This window comes from Anastrepha obliqua, chromosome 3 (assembly GCF_027943255.1).
Source record: "Anastrepha obliqua isolate idAnaObli1 chromosome 3, idAnaObli1_1.0, whole genome shotgun sequence".
Lineage (NCBI taxonomy): Eukaryota > Metazoa > Arthropoda > Insecta > Diptera > Tephritidae > Anastrepha > Anastrepha obliqua.
This window is the reverse complement of record NC_072894.1, coordinates 45,240,057-45,260,862: the sequence shown is the minus strand read 5'-3', so window position 1 is coordinate 45,260,862 and position 20,806 is coordinate 45,240,057. Positions and strand designations below refer to the sequence as shown.

General features: G+C 34.5%; 3 protein-coding genes across 4 annotated transcripts in view; 1 reads left to right on the top strand and 2 right to left on the bottom strand.

Moving 5' to 3' along the window:
• Positions 1 to 20,806, top strand: part of LOC129242465 (sodium- and chloride-dependent GABA transporter 1-like) — a 150,608-nt gene that overhangs the window by 41,693 nt on the left and 88,109 nt on the right. The window contains exons 1-2 of one of the 2 annotated variants that reach the window (XM_054879112.1): positions 12,508 to 12,890; positions 13,007 to 13,333. The exons of the other annotated variant lie outside the window; for it this stretch is intronic. The gene's annotated coding sequence lies outside the window, so the exon portion shown is untranslated. Of the gene's footprint in view, positions 1 to 12,507; positions 12,891 to 13,006; positions 13,334 to 20,806 lie in introns of those variants that run through there. 2 annotated transcript variants of the gene reach the window in all.
• LOC129242468 (uncharacterized) overlaps positions 1 to 20,806 on the bottom strand; it is a 91,475-nt gene that overhangs the window by 54,038 nt on the left and 16,631 nt on the right. The window lies entirely within an intron of this gene.
• Positions 1 to 20,806, bottom strand: part of LOC129241942 (uncharacterized) — a 36,482-nt gene that overhangs the window by 4,167 nt on the left and 11,509 nt on the right. The window lies entirely within an intron of this gene.

Below are 20,806 nucleotides of genomic sequence, written 5' to 3'. Positions count from 1 at the left end.
TATATAACCATTTCATCTATATTTAAAGTTTAAACGTTCGGAAAGAATATGACAGTGGAGGGAATCTTTCTAAAACGTATGCTACCACTTACTATTCGCATCTCTTTCGGGCTAATTAATTACCATAAGTTTATATGGATGTACGTACATTAGGAGAGCTGAATTTGTTCTGAACAAAGCATTTTAATGGTAATTGGCGACCACTGTAGCCGTATGGATTGGCACATGACTATCATTCGAAAGTGCGCGGGTTCGAATCTCCGTGCATGCAATTTTTTTCTCATAGCGGTCGCCACTCGTCAGGTAATGGCGACGAGTGTATTTCTGCCATGAAAAATATTCTTCTAAAAATCCATCTGCCGTTCGGAGTCGGATTAAAACTGTAGGTCCGTCTATTTGTGGAACAGAAATCACTTCACAAATAGGAGGAAAAGCTCGGTCAAGCAATTGTCGAAAAATAAATCGTCAGACCGCTCATGCCATTGACGTTAAGTTAATGTGAATATTTTTTTAATTTTTTATTTTTATTAATACTCGAATAAGTTATTATCAAATTTTGTATTTTTTTAAAGATTTTATTTGCAATAAATACCACTACTACTACTACATACTATATAAAAAGTGCTCGCATCGACTGGTTTTAAATTGGATTTCTAATTTAGTTATTATTAATTTAGAATGATGTTTTGTTAAATATTGTTGAAAACGAAAAACATTATAATAATATCAAATATTGACTTTAAGCCTATAGAAAACAACTCCAGACTTAATAAGCTTGGTGACGACGATTGGTGACGACGAATTATAGCCAGAATATTTAACCTACTGTTTATCTGAATCGAATCTCGATCTCGAATTATCGATCAGCTCTTTTATTTTTTCCCTTTTACATTTAAGTCAATCTCAATATATTATTTGATCAGCATGGGACTGTCAAGGAAGTTGCCAGTTGAGCATTAGTCCAGGAAGCCCTAATAGAGGTTTGGAACTGTCATCAATTAAGGATAAATAGAAGCTCAAAAACTCATTCTGCTGTCACTGTACCTCAACATCAGTTCTCCTATGGAAAGTTCTTGAAGTAGAATCCAACTAATTGCTATTTCTGTATTATTATTGAAGGAAGAATGCGGGAACCGAGGAAACCAGGAATGAAGTGCTTATTTATTTCACCTTTAATGGCCGTACAACTTTGTCGTTGGCGCCGCTTCGAAAGCTAACCATGAATACAGATATCTACTATATATAAAGGCATTCACATGGCTAAAGTTGAGCAACGCGAACGCTAAACCCAAGCGCCAAGTTGAGCAACTCTCATCATTGCGCGTGCGTCAACGCTGTGCATCAGATGACAACAAAATAAATTATTCCAAACATTTTGAAACCGAGTTAAATTTGAATAAGTTCAAATTTAATAAATGCATTTATTATTGTAAATAATAAAATTTACCAACCTTATTATGTATACTTCACTCATTTTTCAGCTAACAGCTTTCGCTGCCGAAACGTTCATTGCAGCATGCACCTGAGTTTCGTCAAAGCTAACCAAACGCCAACATGGACGGGCCTTTATACATATGTTGAAGGTTTGTTGGTGCATGCCGGTGTGGTATGGCTAAGCATCTATTGCGCCTTGTGGCTCGGTAACTTGTGGAGTCGCCCTTATTCGAATAGCTTGATGCGAAGCGTTGGTATGTGTGTACGCTTGTGTATGCTCGTAACCCCTTTGAGAGATGTCGCGATCTGCAAATAAAATGAGAGACAAAAACGCAACTTGCTGCATTTTTGCATTTACAGGAGTGAATTCAAGCGGAAGCTGCTTAAACACCGTATAATATCCTAAAATAATATAGTCCCGTTGGAAATGCAGAGATGCGAATACCTGAAAGATATATCCAGCAAAGCGTTGTTTTTCAAAATTCTGCTCTCAGCAAAATTTACTTCTACAATCACATTTACTCATGTACATATGGTATATGTACATACCTATATCGTTTGCTAGAGTTTCTATCCCCACAAAATATTAAAGTCATCCTTAGCAATTGTAACATCCGAGTGGTTACGGATAAGTTACGGTCCAAAATCTGGAAGGAAGTCCATCAAAATGTGATTGGTTGTGGCTTGCTGTGCTTTGGTGTTGTTCTTACAAGACTACATTCTGTGAAAAAAGTACCGGGAATTGTTCAATAAAACGCAAAATAATTGTTTAATCATCAAAATTTATGTAGTCGCCTTCAAAATAGGCTCCATTCGAAGCAATACGCATATGCCAACGATTAGTCCAGTCATCAAAGCACCTCCTTTTAAACACGTTTGAAGAGATCTTCTTCAGCTTCTTCAGCGAATTCTTCTTAATGGCCTCTATCGACTCCACGCAGCGTCCACGGAATGGCAATTTAAGTTTTGGGAAAAGGTAAAAAGTCACAGGGGGCTAAATCCGATGCAAACGGTGGTTGTTCGATGATATTTGTCGAGTTTTTGGTCAAAAAAGTGTTCACAATATGAGCCTTGTGAGACAGTGCGTTATCATGGTGCAAGATCCATGGGTTTCTTTCCACAAGTTGGGCCGTTTCCAACGCACATTCTCTCACAAATGTCGCATAACTTCCAAATAGTATTCTTCATTTACCATAGTACCATTGGGAATGAATCCCGAGTGCATAACACCATGTCAATAAGAGAAAACGAGAAGCATGACTTTTACCGATTGACGTGGTTTTCTGGGTTTCGGCTCATGTGGGTAGCGCCATTCAGCCGCCTGTAGACTGGTTTGCATGTCAAACTCATATACCCACGTCTCATCACCTCATCAAGAGTTCAACTATCTTGAAACTAGTCGAGCAGCCACGCGTCTCATGCCCAATTGATGGTGTAAAATGTTGCGAATTGATTCGTGAGAGACGCTTTTAATGGCATACGAAATCCCAGGTAGGTTCCTCCATTTATGGAAAAATATCAAGACGTATCCCATAAATAGAATGAGAAGCTCTGCCAAACATCCCATAAAGAGTGTAAACGCCAATTATAAATATAAATTTATACATCCAAATGTAAATATTAAATAGAAATTTACTGAATATACTCAAACTGTTTGTATATACAATAATTATTCCTTAAAATATGTCTTCTTTCACCGACATATCCTAAATCCTCCTAAAGAAAAGTCTAAACAGAGCTTCTAAATAGGATACTTTAGGATTCAAATTTGGTAAGAGTATGAAAATATTTGTCTGTAAATTTAATTATGTTAAAATTCAAGTGTTACCAATGCCTACACAAGACGTTCACAAGCGAACTAAGTAGGGAAGTGGTTCGCAATTGGCGAAATCGTATTAATTCTAAACTAAAATTTGTTTAAGTTTTTCCCGCCGGGGAATCATTGCTTTTATGATTTTTGTAATATATATAGGTATTTATGCTTATTAGGTAATAAACTGTATTTAATTTTTATTTGGAAAGCCTTTTTTGCAGTTCCTAAAACTAGAAAGTCCAAACAAATTCTAAATTTAGCACTGTTTAGGTCTGGTGCGCCTTTCTATGTTGCGGAGGTAACGGCGTAGAGTTCTCTACCTGCTTACTCGGAGAAGATTTATTTATTTAAAATCAGCAGTACTCGGTAAATCTCGTGCCATCTAAAATTTTCTTGATCACATCTTCCCATAAGCGATTATGAATCCTAATCAACCTAGCAACTTGAATTTATTGAGATTGACTGCACAGTGTAAGCATTTCGTTTGGTGATGAAATGAAACTCTACTCGCTGTCTCTGGGCTCTACTCACTTGAGGAAAAATTTGCATGTGACAGTAACAACAAGGTATCGAGCAAGATTCGCCGCTGGCGAGTATGATTGCATCTCATAAAACTGGTATAACTCATTATTTTACAAACGAATATAATTTTAGGCAGCTCTATTCCAGCGCCGCCAAGATATGTTCATTTATACCAGCTGCTTCATCTATTCGCCACTTGTTAATGCTTGGCGATTCGAAGAGGCCTTAAATTTCTTTGGTTTTGTTTACAAAACGTCATGGTAAACTATACTCATATTTTTTATTTTGTTTTCTGGCGTGCAAACAAACAAAGGCGATGGCTTGTCGACTCATGAACACTCAACAGTTATAAGCAGTTAAGCAACCAATTAGGGGGCTGAATCCTGTTTTAGCTGTGAACAAATCATTTTGTAATGCAACTCACAATTGATATGCCATCGATGTAGCTATACATACATACCATATAATGAATGCTCATTGTCCAAATACTTTTCTCATACGAGGAGTGAAGTGCATTTCCAAAACAAAAAGTTTCTATACAAACGTAAATAATATTTGTTTGGATTTTACGGCGCTTCTGAATTTGCATATCTCTGATGCTATTATTTTTTCATGACTTTTGATTATATTTATATTATTATACATATATTTTGTAACGCGACCTACGTCACATATTTGTTATTAACAGGATAGTTTTCAACTTAATAAATTCAATGACATCAGCAAGTCGTACAAGCCATAGCTACAACATTACAGCATTTGTCGATAAGACTTGCCGTAACCATAAACAGCTGATATTGAAATAGAATTAATGACAACATTTGCGTTTTGTCATAAAAACATGGATAATTCTCTACTAAGTCAATTAATTATTCGTCGTTCATTTCTAATATCCAAATTTTTATCGCAAATATCAAAAAAAAAATTTAAAGTATTTCATAGCTGTTCACGGTTACGGGGGAAAAACCATGTGCATCTGTAATCGTTTACAGTGATGCCCATATGCTTGATCAGCTGATTGCTATAGTTACGATTATGGCTAAGGTGCTGCACCACTAATGGCAGCTTATATTTCATCAGCTGTTGGTCTTGGAATACTGACAGTGTTTGGCGGGTAAACTTAAAAAAAAATTCTGATTGTTTTATTGCACAAATTCTCAATGGTCGATCAAGTCCATTTAATGCTCGTTTGTACACGTCTAAAAAAACGAAAAAAGCGGCAGACCGGTTGGGTAGTTCTTAAGAATGATACTACATACAAGCGGCAATTGATTTGGTTATTTATGTAGTTATGTATGTGGAAGATAGAAGACATGAGCCAAATCAGACCACAAAAACGATTTTTAGTAATAACGCGCAAAAGTATTTCCCTTCACGCTACCTATACATATTTTGAAGATGCACCAATAGTAGAAATGAAAATTCGATTTGGGGTGATAACTCGACTCTTGTAAATCTTTTCAGTCAGATCCTGTCCTAACAAGTATGAACTAAGAAATATGTATTTAAAAGAATGAGAGTTAATAGCTTTAATAAAAAAATCTGAAAAAATTGCTGTTAGAAAATAAATATCATTTCTAAACCAGCAATCATGCTACATATTCGTACATACATACATACATATGTAAGTGAATATATTGTAGAAGTAATTACAAGTTAGTACATGCCAATGAGAATACTGATTTTTTTCAGAAAGTAAGAACACGAATTGAATAATATTATTATAAATTATTCAATGTATAGAAGTAAAAACACAGTTACCTGGAAAATTGTAAAAAATTAAGTTCTTATACGGAAGTACGTACTTATGCCTATATTTATATATATGTATGTGCATGGAATTAGTACGCGTGCGTAACTAAAAACAGTGAATAATTAAAATATATTTTCTTCTTCCTGTGCAATTAGATGATTATGACGCAATGCCTGCTACGGGCTAAAGTCTGTACTTGCCATAAAAATAAATTTAAAAATTAACTTAAGTACACCTTACAAAACAAAAAAAAGCACTGTTAAACTTTGTTACTTGTTGATTCTACTTAATTTGATGACAAAAAATATGCGAATTTTGCAACATTTTGCAATCTCAACCAATCAAGGTGGAAACGATAAACAGACAATGCCTATAAAAAGTCAGTGTTATTCTCAGATTATTAGCTGACGCAATTTTCATTAAATTCAAATACAGGGTCCAGTACTCTAAGTAGAACTAATTAAAAAGGCCATAAATTTAGTTTGGAAAATTACTTTTATTCAGTTCAAAGTAAAAAATGTGTGAAAATAATACAAAATTAAGAATCAATTTACTTTTGCTTGATCTGACCATTTTTTGCCTTGACTATGGCCTTCAGACGGTTCAAAAACGAATCGCAAGCTGCCCGAATGGTATTTTGGCTCACTCGCGGACAATGGCTTATTTCAGCGCCTCGTCACTGGTGAATCTTTTAGTTCGGACCAAATTCTAAAAATCGACACATTCAAACTCTATTCAAGTTAATGAAGTCGTCAACTTTTTCCTCAACTAGACTGACACATGAATTTCCTTTATTACTAAAAACATGCATAGATAAATAAGTAATGCTATTCTTCACTAAATATACATGAACAGTAGCTCAAAGGGGAACTTGTATAGCGGAGTGGAAAAAAGTTATTCGCTTTCTTGTAATAGAAAAATGATATAAATAGGTTATTTTCGTGTAGTGTTAGGACGTGGAGAATAGATGAACGAACTGGTATACCATATCTTCGCAGCGCTGAACGAGAGCTGTCTAAAATTACATTTGTTTGTAAAATAGTGAGTTGTACCAGTTATTCGCTAGCGGCGATGTTGCTCAATAATTTGCTGCTTTCACATGCAAATTTTTCGTCAAGTAAGTCGAAAAGTGGCGAATAGAAGAGGCCTAATGCCGAACGAAAAATCACGAAAACATATGAGTGGTTTACAATTTATGGTTTACAATACACTTACACATTATTCAGTATAGTCTGTCTGAACATCAATTCACTTGTTCTAACGAGATTCCAATTTATGAATCTCATTTCTGAAGTGAGAATCTGGGATGGCTGCAAAATATGCTTTCAGAACTGTTATGACCTCATCATTTGATGAAAAACGCTTTCCACGCATGAATTTTTTTAGGTCTGGAAACAGATTGAAATCACTAGTGACCAAATCTGGTAAATACGGTGGATGCTCCAACAATTTGAACGTTAATTCAAGGATTTTAGGAAATATGTAATGTGACACGTCCATATTAAATGGCTTATGAACAAAGAATGAATTGATAGATTGAAATGAAACTTCATATACGTCTATGTGAAGAGTGTACCAATTTAACAAAAATATAAAAAAATATAAAAAAAATTTCCTAGTAGCAAAACTTATTGAACAATCTAGTATAACTAGGTGGCTCCCGTGGCTTCATAAACACAAGTTCTTGCCGTTGCCTTTAAATATTGATAATACCTCACTATTTCCTAAACATAACTAAACTCGGGTATAATAAGATCCCTCTGAGATTCGTAGCAGATTCAATCCGGCCAATATCGTTGAAACGGTGGCTACGCCAATTGAGATAAAGAAGAAGTCTTTAGTAGATATGCTGTACGCTAGAAGAAAAGTAATGCCGTTAAAAATTTGCTTTTATTAAAGCGTTCTGAACCTCCTTTTGTATGGCACCCACATGCAATGGTTTAATTGCTTACCATTATAAAAGCCAAGTAGTAACACCAAGTAAAAATATTCCCTAATTAAAATTTTCTTTAACATTTTATTTCGTTCTATTATTTAATTCGATTTTGTAAGTAATTGCTTATTGTTTAATAAAAAATATTATCAAGTCATAGCTTTATTAAACAGCTTTCGTTTGAATCCATATTCTAATACTTAATCTAGTTTTGTAATTAATTTATATTTTATCATTAAAAATTAACTGGTAACGCCGCAAATATGGTTCGATGTACGAGTTTCGCTTTGAGCTACTGTATGTCGCTAAAATATGATTAGAAGTATGAAAAGGGACATATATACATATGTACAAAAAAGATAATTTTCACAACAAAAGTATACGCAGCTGAAATTCCAACCTTGAACCTAAATACCTGTCTGGACAATTGCAAAATACAACCTGCACACAATCTGTTGGCTGTGAGTGTGCAGTTGTGAAAATCCGGACGACACGCCATCTCATTAACTACTTGAACATTTCTACGATCCCACGCTGTTCACTCGGCTTGCTCAAATTGGGTTTTTTCTTATTCCTTCAGCGTAAAATAAATATTTTCTACGCATTAACTTCCGCAATGAGTACATTTATTATGCCTTTTCCCTAACACGTACGAATACGAGTGTAAAGTGTGTTTGGGACCTGTATATTCACTTGTATGAGTTCTATGCACCTAAGAATGCTGATTGGTGTATAGACGTATGCGTGCATAGATATTTTGGGGTGTATTTTAGGTACTTTATGTCTAACTAATGATTAATTTCCCAAAACGCTGTTTTTCTTTTTGATTTTCTTCTGAGTTTCTTTTCGTAATCTTGAAGGAAAGACTAACGGCGTACAAATCTAACACAGTTTTCTTAGACACATAGAAACGTCAAAGGGTTTCCGCAATGGAATCGGTGATAGGAGTCATTGCCTGACATTACTCATCAACCATCAGATAACCAAAGGAGAAAAGGGAATGTGGGAAAGTCACTCAGAGTTAAGGCATTTCAACAACAGTTAAGGAAACGATAAAATTGGGCATACATATATATACATATGTGTATGTACATACATACCTACACATGTATTTTAAACATAGAATTCGTAAAATAATCCGCCCAATCATTAAATCCATCGTTGATTCGGTTTTCGAAATCTTTACGAAAATGTTATCACTGAACTATGTAGAATAGCTACAAAGTAAATTTCAAATCTGAGTAGGTAAACATTTTTTAAGAACATGAAATTAATTAATTAATTTCAAATCTGAGTAGGTAAACATTTTTTAAGAACATGGCTTACAGCGGAAATACGCTTTTTTCCCAAAAACGTTAAATTTAAGTTCAAATTTGGATTTCATTTATATGTCAGGTGGGCGTAAGCAATTCACATTTATTATAAATACATACAGTCTGTCAAATGGAAGCGTGGCCGAGATTTGTTAGTTTTGTGGGAAATTTAGAAAGCGTTGTTTTTACAAAATGATCTCCGCGTATGAAAGCGATTCCGATGTATACACCATAAAAGTCCAAAAATTTCATTGCATCTGCAGTAAAATATTAGAAGAATTCAAAGACGTTCATAAATAAGTGAGTGCAATGGTATACCAAAGTTGAAAGCGTTGAAGACTTCCACCGTCAAGGTCGAAAAAAGAAAACAAAACCACTTCAAATAAGGTCAGAATATCATTGATTTGTTCGTGATAAAGTCGAATTTATCGTTGCATGAAGGGAACGGCATCCTATCTATTTCTTAAAAAACATGACGAAGATACTTTTGAAAAGTCCGATCGCTCTAAACTAGGAATGTCTAAGCCCACCAGTTAAATATCTTCACTCATTTTCAAAGGTACAACCTAAGCTTAATTAGCTGTTTTAAACAGTATCACTATGTGCTTATGTTTCATTCACCTATCCCTAGAGTAAAATTCTCTTCTGGTGGATATGATCCTCTCTTTTTGTTTTTGTATTTTGTTTCGGAGTAAATGTATGCGTCTTACAATAATATGAAAGTGATAGCCAGTTTTATTATCACACAATGGATAGCTTTCGAAAAAAAATAAAAAAAAGAATGGATAGCTTTCGAAAGCATTAGAAAGGATGCACTTTGGCAGCCAGAGCCTCTATGAGCCATCTAGCTTGAAAGGATTCCAGCGCTTAAAAACATCTATTGTTTATAGTTGCCACGCATGTATGTATGTACTTATGTAGAGGAAATGTCTATTTCAGCGAATTTTTTTTATATGGGATACTTATGGACTAAACTCGACTAATAAAATTGTAGAGAGTTTTACCATATCTGGAAGATAATATTTTGTTAAATGCTACAATACGCGATTTCTTTCCCTCTTTTTTGAAATTTGTTAAGTGTTTTCCTAAAAAATCCAAAAACAAACAAAATTTTATCTTGATTTATTGGCTAAATATACGCAAAAAATAAAGATCCATTGTACAACAATAGTGGCAATAGTGACATTTCAAGAAAAAAAAAAACCATAACAAATGTAATTGCACTAATAAACAATACTCGTACAACAACTTCTTGGTCGAACGACCCACTACCGGCTGAATTTTAAGCCGGTAAATCCGTTAATCGACAATGAAATGGTCAACTATGGTAGCTCTTTCTTGACACATTACCCCTCATTGCACTCCAGAGACTCTTTTCATGCAGTAGCAGCATTAATTGAGGCAGAGAATATAAAACTACTTGGACATTCATTCATGCACACATATACGCATCTATTAAAATAATACATGCTGATAGCGAAATTTGTGGTCAGTGTTGTAAAATGCCAACAATAGCTGAGCTAGTGGCAAAGGAGTAAAAGAAATTGAAGTAATGAAGCACTCGTTTACTTACATATGTCCGCAGTGGTGTTCACACAAATGGCACACTTGCACTATTAACTATTTATATAGCCTCGTATTCATAATCCAACACAATAGCCGACTTTAGTTGACAAAAGCCCAAAATGAAAAAGCTGGTTATGTTTTTAGAATTTCTGTAAACAATTCAATACGTGGTAACAACTATTGTAGTTGGTAACGGCGTTGTTAATTAGTAAATACAGAAGTGGCAATATGATTGGGGGTAGTAGGGCTGCCACAATGGGTCAGTTGCGTCCGATGTTCTTGTCGTGAAAGCAAATATTAAATATGCATATGTTAATACATTTCGTTGTGTATGAACAGGCTTTCGTTTATTATGAAATGTACTATAAAATTAACGCTTATTGAAGCGAAAAAAACTAAAACATTTTAAACTTTTATGAGAAATGTTTAGCCAGTAATTTCTCTTTGGTGATTTGTGTTATACAGCAACCAGAGCTTAAGATTATATGCCGAATACTTCGGATTATTATCATGCTGAAACTAGAAATCATCACCAAGCTCCAACTGTTGAACGTTTTGCATTATGCTAGTCTTTAATATATTTAAATAAGAAAATTTATCCATTGTTGGATTTATAAAAGCAAGTTTGCCAAGTTATGCACTATTTGCTTTCATCCGAAAATACTTTCAGAACACGTTCCCGAAATTCTGGAGGCTGAAAAATCGATGCGTTTTTTGGTGCTGTTGATTTCGGATATGCACGGTTTTCTATGTGCTACACGATACGCATCTTTTTGAAGTATTTTACGTACAGTATTGTCGTGCACATGCTTGCCAAAGGAGTTTGAAATGTTTTTACATATTTCAGAAGCCGTAATTTGGGATTATTTTTGACTGACTTTCTAGGTCGACCAGAGCGTGGCTTTCACAAAATTGAACCAGTTGAATTGTATGCTGCGACATGTTGCACAGAAGAGTGACTTCTTCCCATGATTTGCCTTCATTCCCCAGTTTAAATATAATTTTTCTCTCGCCAACACTATTTTCCTTAGTTTTGAGGGCCATCGCTATTTTTTGTACACAACAACTTTAAAATAACTCAAAGTAATGCAGTCATAGCAAAATAAATTACAAACTAAAATAAAACCGTTATTGGGTGTGAATATGCCACTGTATACTGCGGGGAATCCTTGTTTTCATGTGTACGGAAACTCTTTCTGCTTCGTTGAAGTGAAGTTTTTTGTTTTTGTTTTGTAAATTTTAATTTTTAAGGATGTACTTAGATAAAAATGTATAGAAATTGTGAAAAAATTATTTACTAAACATTTAACATAAAAGTTTAAAATGGTTTAGTTTTTTTTACAATGAATTTCTTCATATGTTGCTTTCATTTCTTTGTGTACGGATATTTTTTCTGGCAAGTGTATATCTATGTTAACGGGGAATGTCTTTTTTAAATAAATAATTTTTATACAAAAGATGGTTTCTAACGTTAGAAATCATCAAAATTTGAACTTGATTTTAGGAGTAAAAAAGTGAGTAGTAAATTGCTAATAAAAAGGAAAATGTACATTAAATAATTAGATGACATACATATACTTCCAAATAAAATGATTTCAGAACAATAAATGCAACATCCTTGAAGTGATCTGTTTCCTCAGTTTGAATAGAACGTCGATCTGATAAAAATGCATTTGAAATTTTATGAGCACTTACGAACAGCTGCCAGCGAATGCAGAAAAATCGACAATTGAAATTTTTAAAAATTTCTTCCACGATAAGTAAATGGTCCTGTTTTTGAGATATTAAACCGCTGTTTAAACTGAAAAATCGACTCTATCGCATTTTTAAATTAATAATCAGGCGTATACATATTTTCCTTTCGAACAACCGGTATACTATTTCTGTGATCACCACTGTATGTACAGTATGCTAGTAGAAGTCGCCTACTTCGAATGAGTGATGTCTAATTGGGTGAACAACTGAAATGAGCAAATAAGCGGGTATTAAAGTGTATGTACTAGCCACCAACTGATACCAACTTATACAACAATAATCGTACAGCGTAAATGAGTGAGTGTCCAAGAGAGACAGTGAGAGAGTGGTGCAACGTGAAGGAGTGGAAAAACACAGCCACTCAACACGGCCAACAAGCAAACAAACAAAACACACAGCCACATATTTGCCTGTCGTTTGGGGGATATTTCATATTTCCGCTTCAACCACCACAGGTAGTCCAGCCAGTCGGTCCGTGAGTCAGTCAATCTAGATGGATGTTTGTGTGTGCGCGTCATCACGTTGGCCTACAGGTGAAGCACAGCTGAAACTGAAGTTACTCGGCCGTTAGATCGCAGGCTTGTTCCCTCATTTTGGTTCTTTGGGATTCCATTTCATGTCACTGTCAAATGACAAACAATAAGTAAAGTAAAGCAAAACAAATATAAAAGAAGGAATCAGAAAAATCAAACACAATGCACAATGCTCGTAAAATTGAAACCGATTCAGTACATAAATGAAAATGAAGTGACAGAACGAATGGAATAGCCGATGTGCTTAAACATATGACGCGGAGCAAAAGTGTGTAACGTGATATTTACGATATTTATTTGTTTTAAATACGTTTTTGGCTCGATTTCCAGGAAATAAATATACAGATTTATGGAGTATTCTTAAATTACATTTTCCGTTTACAGTGACATATGGTGAATCTGGGAATTCGCGAGAATTTGCAAGTAAATTTCTGAAAAAGTTAACAAAAAATTAAGTAAAAAATAAACAACAAATAAAAAAATAAAAAAAAACAAAAAAAAAAATATAAAAAAGTGGGTAATTGTGTTTAGCACATTGTTCCTAATTGCAGTTCTCTTTCTTCATATTCTTACCCGTTAAGCGCAAGAATACTAGAAGAAAGAATCAAAATAAAACAAAACAACGCAAAAAACCGCGAAAAATTGCAACGTGTACGCGGAGAATTTATTAGGTTATTGTGTCTTTTGTGCAATAAGCGGAATATGAAAAAAGTAAGTAATAAAAGTAAGCATAAACAAGCAGCAAAAAAAAAAAAATAAATAAATAAAAAAAAAAAATGAATACTGGAAGAGCAAGCTGTGCTGTAAACTTCTTTCTAGATAAAGTAAGTTAAATTGCAGCTGTTGCGCTATTAAAGTAGAAAGCTGATACAGCAGCCAAATAGAAAAGAAAACTTATGAAGAATTGTAGTAATTAATAATGAATTTTGATATGCGAGCCAGCTATTTAAAAATCATATGTACACCCATCCATGCATATGCACATACAACATTTACTTCACAGGTGTTTGGTTAAGCGTGTGGAAGTTGCAAAAGTGATGTTGGCCATTGATGAGTTAACGTTGCTGATAAAATTGCTTTGCTTATGCAAACCTGCAGGAAAATCGAATGACTCCGAAGTAAGCAGAAAGTCTGTTTTAAATTCAGGATCATTACACATGAAGTTTTCTTAGTTTAACAATTGCTCAAATATAATCTGCTATAAGCTGCCCTAGAAAGTGTCAATTGCCTTACCACTTTTTGACCCACTTTTTGTTCAGAAATGGTGTCAAGTCAAACCAGAGATAAAGTTTGAAGCATATACTATTGAGATCATTAATTTTGGATAATTGCATAGCTTATGGATTTAACGATCTTCATTTATTATCCCAAATTATTTCCTTTTTTTTCAAAGTTACCCTCTCTATAAATTACTTTTAAGACAATTTTTGTTTTCAAATTCTCGAGACAGAGGTTTACCCTACTTCCGAAACACCTTCAAAATTTTACGTTGGATAATTGAATCGCGGGAATCGCGGAGCAGACTTGTTAGCTGAATTCCTAATCAAAAATGAGTTTTTCAATAATTTTTTGCGAAAAACTGGGAGTATTTATTATCTTAAAATAAATTACATATTAATATTATATTTATGCTTAAATGAATAAACAAAAATTTAAAAAACAAAAAAACAAATTGACGGCGCTACAGTTGCTCAAACGTAGCTCTTTTAATTTGCTGGAATGTACAGCTTATTATAATCAACCAGACAAAAATTGTTCATTAAAATAAGTTATTCCGCTTTGTACAGGGTGGGCCATATAGTGTTTGCTTTTTGAACCATCTATTTTTTTGAGAATGGTAACACAAATGACATGTCAAATGTGTTCATAATTTACTTAAAGGTTTGACATTTACGAAATGGGACGCTATATGCTTGAACAAAATTGGGAAATATTGAAAACCTATTTCCAAAGTGGTGAGTCTTCTTCTTCTTTTCTGATTTTCACATCGGTGGCTACGTCAATAAGCAAAATTGTCGGATTTGGGGCTCAGAAAATTCACATGTTACTGTAGAGAAGCAAATGCATCCACAACGAGTCACTGTTTGGTGCGGTTTTTGGTCTGGTGGCATCATCGGGCCATTTTTTTTCGAAAATGAGCGAGGAGCCGCGGTTACAGTAAATAGCGAGCGTTAACGTGACATGCTCAACGAGTTGTTTCCAAAAATTGAAGAGGATGACATGAACGACATTTGGTTTCAACAGGACGGTGCAACTTGTCACACTGCCAAAGTTACACTTGAACTTTTGGCTACCGTTTTTGAAAACCGAATAATCAGCCGAAATTCCGATATCAATTGGCCGCCTCGGAGCTGTGATTTAAGCCCGTTGGACTTTTTTATGTGGGGAGCCGTTAAGGACAGATGCTATGCGAACCATCCAGAGACGATTGGTGCTTTAAAACACGAAATCGAAGTTGCCATTTATGAAATTGGAGCCCAAACAATCGAAAATGTGCTTAAAAATTGGGTTGATTAAATGGCCTACTGTAAAGCCAGTCGTGGCAGTCATTTGAACGATATTATTTTTCATTCATAAATGACAATGTTCAATCTTCAAAATAAAAAAAAGTTTGAAAAAATATTGATTAGTTTTTTTTTATATCAGATTACATGGCGCACCCTATCCTTACCTATTGTTAAAGAAAAAAAAAGAAAATTTGAAGTGAAAAAGAAAAAAATTGCACTGTTTTTTAGAAACAAATTGATCAAAACAATATTTCTAGTGACAATTAATATAAAATTTGAGGTACATGCAAAGGCCAATATGTTATATTAAAAAAATATCCCTGTAAAATTTTAAGTTGATTTCTTGAATACCTTTCGAGTTATATTCGACAGCGCGTAGAAAAACGAATTTTGAGAAAAACGCGATTAAAGTTTTCGTTCGACGCTCATCATTTCATTGATTTTATGGGACTTTTTAGCTTAAATCATTGAAAATATATTCTTTAGATTGTAAATGAATTTTTTAAAGCAAACAAAAAAATGGAAAATTTGAAAGTGCTTCAGAAGCTGTCCCCCTTAAAAGTTTTTTTGTCCATAAAATTACCATAAATATACTTTATATACTCACGTTTTTTAGTATTATGTCGATTGCCTTGCATCGAACTGTCAGCTGTTATTTGATGAATAATTTGGCGCTATCGAACACCTACTTGTAAAAATTAGGAATAATTATTAAAAATTTTTGTTTATACAAATCAGTATCTCGATCTTGTTATCTCGTATCTCGTCTGCTGAAGTCTGTTCTGTTTCAAGCAGTTCAAATATGTAAATGACTGTGAATATGTATAAGTATTTATATGATATGTCCAGTATCGTATAGTAGGGTGGAGGGTGATTTTAAGTAGTTGACTTAAGCTAAATTAAAACTTGGCTGGTGTTGTGCTATCGTCTGATTCTTTCGTTAGAGAAGCTTTCACTAGGTGACTCCTTTCGTAATGCTTTTATAAGGCTAACGAAAATGTTAATCTAACTGTATCAGCCGGCTATGAGGTTTAACACAATTTAATTCAGTTCAGGGGATGGAATTGCTTTTTTTTATTAATTTAAACTGTAGCATTAATGTGATAGTGGCTGCACATCAAACCGCTATATCTGGTCAGTGTCGAGTCCATCTTCAGCTCTCAGTTGCAATAAGATAAATGCGTTGGCTATTTTTATGAGGTTCGGATATAATTTGATTTACTCTTGCATATTTTTCCTGCAGGGAACGTACTTTAATAGATGTTTCTGCTGGTGTGTATGTGTGCGTAATCGACATCAGCAATTTTCGTTTTGCTGTGTTATTGAAGTCAGAAGAATGAAAAACAAAAAAATGATGGGAATGAATGTTGTACTATGCACAAATGTATGTATGTATGTACGTGCATGTGCCTGAGATTCAGTGTCAAGCGGTAAATGATTCGCGTTTGATAAACAAATCGAATGCTATTGCAATGACAATTATTTTCTCAAGCTCAACATAAATATTTTGTGTGTGATGCTGAGTTATTTGTGTAGTATGTAAATATGTCATTTTTTACTGCCGCATTTGTAGCGCTGATAAAATCTGCAAGTGCTTTCAAGAACCAAAATTACCGTTTTACAAGAGTTGTAAGACTTTTAAGAAAATTGTGTCTGATGAACTCAAAAATTTTGAGCGGTTTCGCATAAAAGGCGGAATGAAATCTCTCAAGTTGAAACATTTGCTGTAGTTCGCTGAATTTCCACGGATTTCATGCAAGATTTTTTTTCCCCTAATCATTTAAGGATTTCTCTGCAGTGAATGCTCATATGTCATACATGAGTATGTGTGTATGTTTGTACATATTGGGTACAAAGAATATGCTTCATAGTGATTGCTAAATGTCGCCTTCATGGTTCCCCAAATTTGTTTCGCTCAATTAAAGAAATTTATGTGACACAAACCAATAAATAGATTCGGCTACGCACACTCACTCATAGCTACGAATAACTTCATGCGTACACGCTTGCCTCCTACATTTTTGCCGGCATGACAGATAAGAATATTTAAGGTGCAGTTCTGAGAAAGGTGGACAGGAATTGGAAGTGTTTCTTATCGGCTATTGCATTTTCTAGGAATCTGGAAATAGAAATGTGTTGCAAAAGAATTAAAGAAATGTCTTATAATAGCTACACTTGGTGAAGAAATCTAGAGTTGCGCGGCAAGTTTTATTTGAATTTCGTTATATAGGTTTTGGGACAATTTATGTTCGGTATCTTAGAAGCTATTTTTGTGGGAGTGGTTAATAAGACAAAATATGATTTACAAATACACAAATTATTAGAGGAATTTAAATATCAGAATCTACTGCTGATTGCAGTTTGAACCTCGAGGTAAATAGCCTTCAACCTTTAATATTTTCGTGTCAAGGCAAATACGTACAGACGTATCCAATGGGTTGGTTTGTGGCTACATGAAAGAGCAAAATTATAGAAACAGTTTTCTCTAATAGCGGTCGCCCCTCGGCAATCAATGGCAAACTTCCGAGTGCATTTCTGCCATGAAAAAGCTCGTCATAAAAAATATCTGCCATTCGGAGCCGATTTGAAACTGTAAGTCCTTCCATTGCTGGAACAACATGAAGTCGAACACCGCAAATAAGAGGAGGAGTTCGGCCAAACACCCGAAATGGATGTAAGCCCCGTATACCTTTACCAATTTAGTCCTTATATTTTATATATTTCTTCAAATTAAATATATTTGATTTTAAACATACATACATATTTAAACAGTTCAGACAACAGCCACCAATAGTAACTAATAAATCAAATATTAACTACTAAGTAGCTAAAAGTGATTAGCAGTTGGGTCGAAATTTCTCAAAAACCTTCTGCTCAACAAATATCTTTCACTTGTTACTAAAGATATGTCAATTTTCAAAATCAGATTATTTTATGTCAACTTTGATATATCAGAGAAATTTTTATCCTGGTATGAACTCTCGTCGTAATGTGTACGACCCTCCCCTCCTACCCTGCTATTGTTGTTGTAGCAGTATACACATACCTCATACATAAACGGGGAATGCTGCTGAAGTGTTGAAGTGTGTGTATACACAGATGGGTGATCTGTGGATTTCTTTTAGCTTTCGGCTCTCCGATTAAAACAGTGGTTTCCAGGCTGAACTGATGCCAATAATTAAGGCCGCATTACTGGTACAATGTGATGCGACACCTGGAGATGATATCTACTTTTCCACTGACACCCAGGCGGCACTAAAATCTCATACAAAACAGTGGGTAACCTCTAAGGAATCCATGAAATTTCACACATCTCTTAATGCAATGGTTAAGTTATTCACCCAATTACAACCTGGGCTCCTGGCATTTCGAAGGCAACTGTAGGGCGGATGAACTAGCGAGACTCGGCACAAAACTCTCTAATAAGTACACAGACAATGACATAGATATACCTTAAAGATATGTAGGCTGCTTAGCTGCACGAATTTTGTAAGAATAGCGAACGAAGGATGGTTTAAGGCGCACGGCTCATTTGAAATGGTGTTTTTGGGTGTTTTTTAAAATCGTGTAAAATGGAAACGAAAAAAGATTTTTTATATTGGTTTTGAGTATTTTATTTTTTGATCCATTGTTCCAAAATACACATTTTTTTTGGTCATATCAAGTTCGTTCAAAAAGTTGTCAGCCTTCAAAAATTGGTCTTCCAAAAAAATTTATGTCGCTGGAGACACGGATTCCGGGACTCACAGGTATCTAAAATTAATCTTGTTCAGTATGAGCGTCGTTATCATGTGAGCTGCGATCTTAAAAAAAAATGAGAAAGTAGTTTAAAGACGTTAAAGATGAAAACCCGTTTTATGACCCCTTTTTTTGATTTTAAAGGTCCGAAAAATATACTAAAAATGTTTTTTCCGAATAACCGTAGCTTACACGATAACGACATGAATTCTACGTCATTTAAATTTTATTTTATCAAAATCGGTTAAGTTACATTGTCCATGTGAAGACTCTTTTCTGGAGGCTCATAACTTTTTGAACGAACCTCGTATGACCAAAAATAAAATTTTATTTTTTAACAATGAATCAAAAAATTAAATACTGAAAACAAAAATTAAAAGTAATTTTTCGTTTACGACCCAGACACGCTCAGAAGATGAGCGCTTAGACATTCTGTAGAAGCTATCTGGTTGAGGAATATATGATTTTGCACCTTCTGTGCCACTGTCCTGTTCTATCTCGACTTAGGTAGATAATTTCTGAATAAGCTGGAAGATCTCAAGGATCTTCTAAAACTTCCTTCTGTGAGTTTCTAAATTGTAAGTATCGGGTGTTGTATGGGTGTTGTATGTCGGTTACCATATTCAAAAAAAAAAAGAAGCAAAATGCCATGAAATTATCTAGCAGATTATGATAAAAAATGCACTCCAACAATATTTCTGTCTTATATTATCATTTTAAGTTTTTAAAAACACGCCCGATAGATGGGATGACTCACATATAAATGCAAATAAAAAATAAAAAAATAAACACATCTGTTAGGTGATTGGCCGAACTCCTTCTCCTATTTGTGGCGTTCGTCTTGATGTTGTTCCACAAATGGAGGGACCTACAGTTTTAAGCCGATTCCGAAGGGCAAATGGTTATTTATGAGGAGCTTCTTCTTGGCAGAAATACAATCACTTACTTTATGATAAATAATTTGTTACTAATTTATTTTGCAACCACAAGTTTTGGCAACACATAATCATAAACTATTGCGAAAAGGTGATCAAAAGTTAGAACAGACATTCATTTACTGCTTCAGTGGCTCGGTGTATTAAGAAAGCTTGTAAATTGTCAAATCGGTTGCAACAGCCATTGTTGTTGCTGCTGCTGCTACTGCCGCTGTTGTTGTTGATGCTGCTGTTGTTGTATGTGCAGTGTAGCAGGTTCATTTCAACCCAAGGCAAGTTCACTTTAATAAAGAAAAAACCAAAGTTGCAATTGCTACAGGTGCATTGAGTCTAGATAATTTGTGGCTAGTTTCATATTCTATATACACATATACATATTTAAATATGCACATACTCGTATATGTATGTATGTACGCATACTGTAGCGCAATTTTACGCTACAAAGGCCGTGGTAACACTCAAGTAATATTGAAACTTCGAAATTAACAATTCAAATTTGTTGTTAAATTGCATTTTGTACTGTTTTTACTGCTGTTGTCGCTGCTGCCATTGCTACTGTTGCTCTGGCTACTATTTTCTGCTTATTGATGCAATGAACGATCTTGACCCAGTAGCAGTAGCAGTCTAGTTGCAGCCCCACCAGTCTGGCGATAAGCAGCGGCTCTGTTATGACGGCAAAAAATGCGTGCACATTAAATTGTCGCAAATGCTCACATTAAAATTAGCTCAACTCTGATCCACGGCGGTCGGTCAAAATGTATGTATATGGATACTCATATACAAATGTGCTTATATGTATGTACATACATTCGTACATATGTATGTAATTTTTAAATACATTTCAGTTGTGAAAATTATGACATTTTCTGTCAGTTATTTGTTCAGTTGTAATCTTCAAGGTGACTTGAAAGCATTTAAAATTTTTCTTAACTTTTTTGCACATGCTCGTTCATAGATCTTAATTTTTTATGTGTTTAACTATTAAAGAACTGGTAAAATAAAAT